This window comes from Vipera ursinii (assembly GCF_947247035.1).
Source record: "Vipera ursinii genome assembly, chromosome: W".
NCBI lineage: Eukaryota > Metazoa > Chordata > Lepidosauria > Squamata > Viperidae > Vipera > Vipera ursinii.
Window position 1 is genome coordinate 23176352 of NC_139522.1, and position 10912 is coordinate 23187263.

The window sequence follows — 10912 nt, forward strand, 5'->3', positions numbered from 1 at the left end:
TTCAGCATCCAAAAAGATCAACGCTGCAGGGATCTGATTGTTTCTTTCCAGAAATTCCAACAAATCAACTATATGCCTCAAGTTGTTCTTCATTTGTCTACCACTTATAAACCCAGTTTGATCACCATGAATTACTTGTTGCAGTACCCTCATTAATCTGTTAGCTAAAACCTTAGCAAATATCTTGTAGTCCGTATTCAAAAGTGATATTGGTCTATAATATTTTGCTTGAGTGACATCCTGATCTTCCTTCGGAATCAAAGAAATAAAAGCAGTTTTCCAAGACGGAGGCACCCCTCCTCCCATTTGGATTGTCTGAAACAATTCCCTTAATGGCTTTACCATCTCTAACTGTAACTTTTTATAATACACAGCAGTCAGCCCATCCGTCCCTGGCGACTTGCCCACTTTCAATTGTTTAATTGCTGAAAAAATTTCTTCCTCAGTTATCAATTGATTCAACTCTTCCTTTTGTTCTTGTGTAAGAACAGGAATATTAGCATTCATCAAATATACATCAATATCTACCTCACTAATCTTATCCCTAGCATATAACTTACAGTAAAAATCAACAAAAGTTTTCTTAATAAGACTCTGCTGATACACTACCTTACCCTTATGTTCTATTCTATCTATATTAGAAGCCCTTTGCTTCTTCCTTAACAAATAAGCTAACCATCTACCTGGTTTATTGGCATTGCAAAAAGTATTATGTCTAACATACCGTAAATTAGTTGCCACTTGATCAGCCATCAACTTATCAAACTGTCCCCTTAATAAATTAATTGCCTTTTTAATCTTCACGTCCAATGGATTCAAAATTAAAGCCTTTTCTTTTTCCCTAATTTCATTCTCTAATTCCTTCCTCCTAAATTCCAGACTACGTCTATATTTGTTATTCAAATATATTAACACACCTCTCATATAAGCTTTACTAGCATCCCAGACCATTTCAATAGAAGTACCCTTATGCATATTAATTTCAAAAAAATCCTTCATCTGTTTTTTACATTCATCCACATTTTCCTGATTTCTAAACAAATTCTCATTTAGATGCCAGGAGCGCCTATCTCTATTATCTTTGTCTATCTCTAGCCAGACTGGGCTATGATCAGACATGGTTCTTGGACAAATCTTAATCTTCTTAGTCCTGGAAAAGAAATCATTGGTAATTAGTATAAAGTCAATCCTAGAAAAAGATTGATGTCTATCAGAAAAAAAGTATAGTCCTTTTCTTGCAGATTTCTTTCTCTCCAAATATCTCGCAGTTCCAAATCATCCTTCATCTCAAAAAAGGATTTAGGCAATTTAGCATGACTTGGAATACTTTTAAAAGAACCACTCTTGTCCATTTGTACATCCAAAACACCATTCCAGTCTCCCATAAAAATAAATGATTTATAATCCAACTGAGTAATCTTGCTGTGTAGTAAACTATAAAAGTCTGCTTGTTGTTGATTAGGAGCATATAATCCAACCAAAAGTGTTTTTTGGCCTTCTATTAACAGTTCTATTATAACATATCTTCCTTGTTTATCTGCTTCAATTAACTCCGCTGTCAAAGTATTCTTAACATAAACAACCACTCCATTTTTCTTGTCTGTTGCAGAGGCAATAAATTATGTACCCAGTCTTGAATTTAATAAGTACTTTTGATCCATGCCTCTAATATGTGTTTCTTGTAAACAAATAACATCATTCTTAAATTGTTTTAAATATTGAAAAACTTTCTTTCTCTTCTGCGGTGAATTTAAACCATTAACATTCCAAGTTATAAACTTAGTCGCCATCCTTCGCGACCCGAAGCTTTTGGAGCGCTTCTTCCAAGATCCCCTTTACATTCTTAGGTCACGCCCCTCCCACAGCTTTGCTATAGGTATGTTTTGGAGGTCCCATGACTTTCTGCTGGTCTTGTTCTTGCTCTCGTCTGATTCGTCTCGAAGCAGCACGCGTCATCCTCTGGTCTCTAGCCTCTTCCGATGATACTGAAATTTGATCCACTCCTGTAGCTTTCTCATCTATCTGCGTTGTTCCTTCAGCACCTTGTAGATTCTCACTACGTAGTTGAGGCTCTCCCTCGCCATTCTTCTTTGTAGATTCCAAAAGTGGTATGGGGGTTACTTTTAAAACATTACTGTAAAAATCACGTGCCTGCATCACTGTAGTAAGACGATGTCTCATACCTTCATGCATCACCACCATACCCACTGGTATCTCCCATCTGAACTTAATATCACGTCGCCTTAATTCTTGTGCTAAAAAAGCAAACTCCTTCCTTCTCCTTAAGATTCTTGGAGGGATCTCTTTTAAAACGAAGACTTCTTGATCAGCAATTGCAAATTTAGTATTGTAAGAGGCTTGAATGACCTCATTTCTAATTGCTCTCTTTGTAAAATAAACCACCACATCTCTGGGTAATTTCCTTTGTCCACGAATTAACACGGAATATTTTGTCTATATCTTCCATAATTACATCTGCTGGTCGCCCCAGCACCCCTTCCAAAGCCTCAGAAACTATTTCCTTGAAGTTTTCTTTAGGATCCTCTTTTAAGCCTCTGATTCTCACAGCAAACTCCATCTCGTGATACTGTACCAAGATCAAATCACTATCAATTTTCTCCACCACATTCTCAGTCTCTGACATTTTTGCATCTAATCTGATATTATTTTGGCTGAGATCTTCCACTCTTTCATCCAAACGCTCAATGCATATAGCCATGCCTTGAAATGCAAGTAAGATTTCTGCCCTTATTTCTGTTAGCTTCTCATCCAGCTTTTCATCCATAACCTCAGCTAGTTTTTCTGTTAACTTCTCATCCAGCTTTTCATCCATAATCTCAGCTAGTTGTTGTGATTGCTTTTCCAAAGCCTCTTGCATCACATTCTGCAAATCTTTAACTGTAAGGGCTGGTGCAGGTGCAGGTGCAGGGGGCAATAAAGCTTGCAACGAAGACTGCTGCACCGGAGAAATCCCCATGCTTCTAAGAACTTTAGAAGATTTAGCCGCCATTTTCACCCACTATTGCCTGCTACGCACTTTCACTTTCAAACTCCGCAAAGTCCATTGAGTTAAAGATCATAAATCCACTTTCACCTGAATGTCCTGTATCGCTCTGCCTGCATCCAAGTTCTCCAAAGTTCTCTCTTGCTGGCAGGGATGGTTGCAGACGCCCTGTTCTGCTCCAAAAAGCCCGGAGCAGAAGCGCCTCGCAGTCCGGAGCAAACCCAGGCTTCGGGGGGGCTCAATCCTTTAGCCGCCAAAACTTTAAGTTCTGGCGGCCCCGGAGAGCTCTACCCCTACCTGGGCGCTCACCCCCTCCTCTTCTCCCGAGGAGGGGGCTTCTGAGCCGCCGAAACAGCTGATCGGTGCTGTTTTCGGCGGCTCTACGGAGCCGCGGCGCTGACAGCCTAAGAATGGCTGCCTCCGGCGACGCCTTGCCACCCGGAGGTCCATTTAAAAATAATTTCTTTACCGGTTTGGTGGGGGCAAACAAGCACCGATAATAATTCTCCCAGTTCGCAGCAGAGATTGGTATGTCAAATGCAAATTTCCGTTCCTTCAGGATACCTGCTACAGAGTGCCAAAATAATACTGAATTATGACTTCCGGCAGCCAACTCAAGTTCTGACCAGATTGAAATGACAAAACGTTTTTTCTTTAATGTTATAGTTTTTTTATATTCCCTTCTTGTGTGCAGCATCTTAGCTTGTATATGGGCAGTAGGATTCCTCTGGGCAAGCCTCATGGCTGCCTTCAATTTCTTTTTCAGTCACTGGCAATCAGGATCAAACCAGCGAGGTCTACCCACTTGGGCTCTTTTTGTAGCAGGTTTAGCTGTTAGGTGTTTCTTCAGTATGTTACAAAGATTGGAGAATGCATTGAAGGCTGACATCCAGTCAGTAGTAGTTGACTGGATTGTTCCAGCCCACTTAGTAGCATTCTCTGTTTTAAGGCATTCTAATATTGCCTTAGTATCAACTTTGGCCCAAATTAACCTTTTATTTTGGGTCACCTCTACCTTTTTGGTGAGCCATCTGTCAGCCATGTTATATGGTCTTAAATCTGAGCGGCCTCGCAATGTCACACTTACAGGCTGATGGTCGCTATTGTCGCTAAGGTGTACTGTGACCTCTGAGAAGAGGTCAGCCTTATCTCTAGACACACAAAAGAGATCCAGTACACTACTTGAATTGGATGAGTGGTATGTATAAGGGTATGTATAATTCTTGTCCTTACCTCCCAAAATTTGGACATTACCCTTAAAAATTAAGGAGACTAGGAGCAGGCCAGTGGCATTACTTTTACAGTCTCTCGAGAGCCACTGAGGATGGTTATCAAAGAACTCCCCTGGGATTCCCTTCTTCTGGGCAAGCTCATACAGAGAGGGACCCAGTCTAGCGTTCAGATCTCCTAATAATACCACTATGGACTGAGGGTACAGTATAGATATATCTTCTAAGATAACTTCCAAGCCCATCCAATATTCAGAATTATAGTGCTGGGATGTGCTTGGAGGAATGTACACATTTACCAATATTAACTCAAACTGGTCATATTCAAATTTGACAGCTAGAAAGTACGGATACTTATCTTCGTTATATAATTTCTCCAACTGCCATTGCAACTCTTGCTTGATAAGAATGCATAGCCCACCAGAGGGTCTCCCTTTGTTCTTTCTTTTTAGGGCTGGGGAGGCCCATCCCTGAAAGCCTGGCAATTGTACTGGTTTGTCCACTTCAGTTAGCCAGGTTTCTTGAAAGGCTATTACATCAAATCTAGAGAGAAAGCTCATTAGTCCACTATCAACCATCCCTTTCCAGCCAGCTATGTTCCAGGTCATCAACTGTATGGGGTTCTCAGAGGCAAGGTGGTCTAGCTTGGTTGATTGGCTAGATGGTCAAAATGCCAGATGTCGACTTGACATTGGAGCTGGGTCAATATCATCTAAGCTTCCCATATAAACACAGTTGTTGTGAGGTTCGATATTTCTCCTCATGGGTTGCAGAACTTCTTGTTGCTCCTCTATATCTCGGTTGCCAGTGTGCCTCTGCTCTTGCTCCAAGAATGATTTTTTTTCCAATGGGCAGGTACTCTGGCTTAAGTATATAAATGTAGATTTATGTCCATTTTTGGAGAGGCATAGCTGAGGGTTCATCTTGTGGAAAGATGTTGTGGGAACTTCTAAATCAAATGAGGATGGAAGCTGGATTATATCCTTAGTGTTTGTCAGCTTAGGGGGCACTGTGTGATGAAGCCCTTTGTCTTTCAGTTGTTTCTCAGAGGCTGGGTCAGTCAGTGCAATTACCCCACTCTCAGCCTGTGTGACAGCACCTTTTTTTACTGTTGAGGTAAAGGCAGATTGTTGATTAAATATCTTGTCATAAGGTTGCGTGATTGTGGAGCCAAATTAAATAGAGGCTTTGCTGTAGATTGAGTTGTTGTCAGTGCCGCTTTTAGGTCATCCAATCTTTGAATGATGTTAACTTGCTCAGGTTCTGGCAATGCACTGAACAGGTCAATCAACATTTCCTCTGGCACATCCTCAGCAGTTCCTGCAGCTGTGGGCAACACAGTTCGCATATTGCTTCTTTGCTTTCTCAGGGTCAGTTCAGTTGCAGCAGCCTCAGGCTTAGTAGTGTAAGGGCTGTTGCAGCCTAGATTTAAAGCGACAGTTCCCTCTTGGTGACGCTGTTTCAGGAGTGGGCACACCTTTTCTGAGCAAAAGACCCTTATTAGAAATATTGAGAAAATGCTCAGAAAGGGCTTCATTCTGAAGAGCATGGAGGGAATTGTGGGCTGCTTGAACGATAGGAGAATTCTCATACATTGTGTTCTTGCTGGCAGCCACTCTGCATGTAGTAGATCTATCAGAGTGAATTCACAGCGGAGCAGCTGGCTCAGGGACAGCCTAATAACTTCTCTATTGCTCCAACGCCCTCTATTTACTCTCTTGTCATAAATTTGCAAAGTAACCTGGTTAGTTTGCAGACTGTAGTTATATTGGTCATCTCTTAGGCCTTTGCCTGATTGAGTGTTTTCTCTGTGGGTGTTCAAATTTTTGGGAGGAAAAGAAGGTCCTTCTCTAGTTTCATTTTCTGAGTTAGCCATCCCATGTCTGTCCATGGTTATCCTCCCAAGTCCTTCTACAGTATTTGGGTGGCTCCTAACAAACTTTGCAAAAGATTCTTTCAGGCAGTCGACCTTATTTATGACAATTGACAAAAGATCATATATTGAGTTTACAGTTTGAGCTGTAAGCAAACATTGTCTAGAGAGGAAGTCTGTCACATTTCCCCCCTTTAAATTTGTTACATCTCCTTCCTGTGCAAAAAAGGCTGTTGCCGGGCTCCAAGGAGGGGAGCCATTCTTTGAGAGGGAGGAGGACAGCTCCACATGCTGTTTGCTCTCCAGTTCGGTTTGTAAGTCCCATTCCAATGAGTCACATAAATTAAATTTATCTGATAAGGTGCCTGCGAATGAGTTACTTACTGGAGCAGACTGTCTGTTTGCAATATAATCTTCCATTTTCTGCTGCTTCAAAGTCTTGGATATACTTTCTGCTGCAGAGTGCTGTCTCTTCCTTCTTTTCCCCATTCAGGTTTGTTAAAACAGGTTTAAAAATAAGTTTAAAACTATGGTTTAAAAGGTTAAAATGGGTTTAAAATGGGTTTAAAAAGTTAAAAAGGGGTAGGTTAAAATACAATATTAAAAGAGGTTAAAAAGTTAAAATAAAAATAAAGTAAAATAAAATAAAACTTTTACTTTTGGAGGAGCTCTTTACAGCCTTTGCTGCCTCTCCACCATCTTGGCTCCACCCCTCACAAAGCTCTAAAATGAATAAAAAAGAAGAAGCATCCCTTCACAATGTGTGGGATACGGCTAAAGCATACTTCAGAGGGTTGGCTATAACCTACATGATGAAAAAGAAAAAAGAAAAAACAACAACAGTTAAAAACTACAGGAAGAACTTAAGAAATTAGAATTAGAACTATAAATAGACCCACAAAAGAAAATACTTAAAAAACAAATGGAACTAATAAAACATTAAATAAATTTAGCAGAGGCCGAAAAAATGGTGCAACAAATTAAAAGAGCCAAACAGAATTTTTTTGAAAATGCTATTAAACTGGGGAGGCGCCTAGCATATAAACTGAAAAAAGAAAGAGAGAAAAAAGTGATAAACTACAAGACTGAAAAGGAAATTTACAGTTTCAAAATGACACAATTAAAAAAATAATTAAAGACTTTTATGAGACACTTTATAATACAGAGGAAACTCCACAAGAAAAAATAAAACACTATATTAAAAAAGCAGATTTACCAAAAAATTCCAGAGAATATACAAGGCTATTAAAAGACAAAAAATGACAAGAATCCAGGCGTAGACAGACTACCTGCAGAGTTTTATAAATCTCTGCAAGATACTTTAAGTCCTATAATGAAACAACTATGTAATGAAGTATTTTTAGAGGTTAAAATAGCAGATACATGGACAGAAGCTAATATCACTTTAATGCCTAAAGAAGACTCAGACCTGACGCAAATAAAGAATTATAGACCAATATCTTTATTAAACGTGGACTATAAAATCTTTGCTTCAATAATAGCATAAAGACTAAAGAAATTTTTGATTGAATTTATACATACAGATCAAAATGTATTCTTACCTAAATTACAAATAAAAAATAACCTAAGAATGATTTTAGACATTTTGGAATACTATGAACTTCACACAGGGAAACAGATGGTGTTAATATTTCTAAACGCACAGAAGGCTTTTGACAACGTAAATTGGCAATTTATGTTTCAACAACTAGATGAAATGGACTTTGGAAAAAACTTTATAAATATAATCAAAACAATTTATTACAGACAAACAGCTAAAGTAATTGTAAATGGAGATTTTACAGAAAATTTCAATATTAAAAAAGGCACAAGACAAGAGTGTCCACTATCTCCATTGCTATTTATACTAACATTGGAGGTATTAAATAGAAATATTAGGCAAGATATGGAAATTAAAGGACTGGAAATAAAAAATGAAAAATACAAATTACAAGCATTTGGAGACGATTTAGTTTTTATACTAGAAGAGCCTCTTGAGACAAACTTTAAGCTTATGAAAAAGATAGAAGAATTTGGAGAAGTGGCAGGTGTCAAGCTTCTGACGGATGAGCTCTTCAAAGAACTCTGAGGCATTGTTTACTTAAAGTCTTTTATTAGAGCAATGCTTGTGAGAAGCTGGAATCTGAATTCCCCTCCCCTTAGCACAATAATATTAAACACAATTCTCCTTTCATTGCTGTCATTAATCACATTCTCCAATTAGTTTAAAGGGTTAGTTCTCCATTCTTAGCGTAAACCCCCCAGTTTTTTCTTATCGTCTCTTGTTACATTCAACCTTGAAACTATTTTGCTACTGTTGTTTATGTCTAACTAATTTCTCATACATTCTTCCTTCCCCCCTCCCTTCTTCAACTAACTTTATTTATTTATTTTATTAAATTTATATAACCGCCCTAATTCCCGTAGGACTCAGGGCGGTTTACAGGGAAAATTAAAAGCATAACATACAAAAATTAAAATCAGTTAAAACAATTAATTAATTCAAGTCCCCGAAATTTAAAACTAAAACCCAATTAAAATTAAAACCCCCCTCAGTCTGGGCCAGACAGCTCAAAGAGCCAAGTTTTCAGGTCCCGGAGAAATGAGCAAAGGTCGGGGGCAGTCCTAAGTCCGTAGGAAGTTGGTTCCATAGGGCCTGCGCGCCCACAGAGAACGCTCTTCCCCTGGGAATAACCGCCGGCATTCCTTAACCAGCGGTATCCTGAGAAGGCCCTCCCTGTGGGAGCGCACAGGACGATGGGAACTTTTAACTCTAAAAGTGATACACAAGTAGAAATATGAAATAGCTGCTTCTTCATCTTTTGTCAAAGCAAGAACATCCGATGTTAGCAGCGTTGACATCAGGTTTGAAATAATAGAGAAAAGACTAAAGTGTTAACTAAAAACCTCACAGAAAAACAAAAAAATCAATTATCAGAAAAAGCATTAAATACTTGGGAATCTACTTAACAGCAAGGTGTGCAACAATAAAACAAGATAACTACATAAACTATTAAAACAAATAAAACCTGACTTGGAAAAATGGAAAAACCTACAACTTTCATTGCTGGGGAGAATAGCAACAGTGAAGATGAATATTCTACCAAAAATACTCTTTTTGTTTCACACAATACCTATAAAAGTGGGGAAAAATTTCTTTGATGAATTAAACAAATCAATACTAAAATTTATTGGCAATGGAAAAAAAGCTAGAATAAAATTGAAAAAAGAAAATGGAGGATTTGGATTGCCAGACTGGAATCTACAGCTATATTATCAAACAGCCATTCTAACTTGGCTAAAAGAGTGGATAACTCTTAGACACAGAAATTACTGTACCTAGATGGACATGACCTAGAACCTGGATGGCATGCCTTTCTATGGTACAGGAAAAATAAAATTCACAGATACTTTCAATCTCACTACATAAGAAACGCACTTTTGCTAGAATGGGGAAAAATAAAAGTGAAAATCTATATGAAACTACCTGGATGGCTTTCAACAATGGAAGCATTCGTTCACCCCAAACTTAATAAACTATGACAAAATTGTGACCTATAAAGACATTTTGAATAAAGAAGGAAAATTAAAACATAGACAAAAACTAGAAGAACAGGGTATTGACCTATCATGGTGGCCATATCTACAAATCCAAATGAGATATGAAAAAAGATGTTAAAATATCTGGATTTTATAAAGAATAGACAGAATTTGATAAGATATTACTGACATCAGATGAAAAATTTATTAAGAAACTTTATAAATATATGCTAAGTTTAAAGATGGAAGATGAACAAGTTAAAGAAACAATGATAACATGGGCAAAGAATTTTGGACATAATATAGAACTAGAAACCCCTTCATGGATTACCGCCTTGTCGTGGCGAAGGGGCTTCTGTAATTCAATGAAGCTATGAGCTATGCCATGCAGGGCCACCCAAGATGGAAAGGTCACAGCAGAGAGTTCTGACAAAACGTAATCCACTGGAGAAGGAAATGGCAACCCACTCCAGCATCTTTGCCATGAAAACCCATGGACAGTACCAAAAGGCAAAACGATATGATGCTGGAAGATGAGCCCCTCAGGTCGGAAGGCATCCAATATGCTACTGGGGAAGAGAAGAGGGCTAGTACTAGTAGTGCAGAAAGAATAAAGCGACAGGGCCAAAGCCGAAAGGACGCTCAGCTGTGGATATGTCTGGTGGTGAAAGGAAAGTCCGATGCTGTAAAGATTTTTTCTCCATAGGAACCTGGAATGTAAGATCCATGAATCAAGGAAAGCTGGACGTGGTCAAACAAGAGATAACAAGACTAAACATCGACATCTTAGGAATCAGCAAAACTAAAAGGGACGGGAATGGGTGAATTTAATTCAGATGACCATCAGGTATACTACTGCGGGCAAGAATCCCTCAGAAGAAATGGAGTAGCTTTCATAGTCAACAAAAGAGTAGGAAAAGCAATACTGGGATACAATCCTCAAAATGACAGAATGATCTCAGTTCGAATCCAAGGCAAACCATTCAATATCACAGTAGTCCAAGTCTATGTCCCAACCACCCGTGCTGAAGAGGATGAAATTGACCGATTCTATGAAGCCCTACAGCAGCTTATAGAACTAACACCAAAAAATGATGTTCTTATCATCATGGGGGATTGGAATGCTAAAGTAGGAAGCCAAAAAATAACCGGAATAACAGGCAAGTTTGGCCTTGGAGTACAAAATGAAGCAGGGCACAAGCTGATAGAATTTTGTCAAGAGAATACGATGGTCATAGCAAACACTCTTTTCCAACAACCCAAGAG